Here is a 297-nt window from a genome sequence, read left to right on the forward strand (position 1 = left end):
CCAGCATCGCATGGCCATCTGTGGGAGCATGACAGGGTGACAGAATGACAGGCTGTGACAGTGTGGCATCCGTGAGAACGTGACAGTTTTCTTGCAGTCGGTGTGTGACAGAGACGAGGAAAGTGTCACGCTGCTCTGCCAAAAGGAGATAGACAGTTCATTTTCATCCTGAGCTGCGGGTGTTTCGAAAAGGGTGTCACGTTTACCCTCGAGTGTTCCGGGAAGCGTTGGTCGGGAGTGTGTGTTTAGGGAGTAGTGTTTGAAGGGTGGCGGCGAGGGTGAAGCTCGAGGGTGCTA

This window comes from Penaeus monodon, chromosome 34 (genome assembly GCF_015228065.2).
Source record: "Penaeus monodon isolate SGIC_2016 chromosome 34, NSTDA_Pmon_1, whole genome shotgun sequence".
Lineage (NCBI taxonomy): Eukaryota > Metazoa > Arthropoda > Malacostraca > Decapoda > Penaeidae > Penaeus > Penaeus monodon.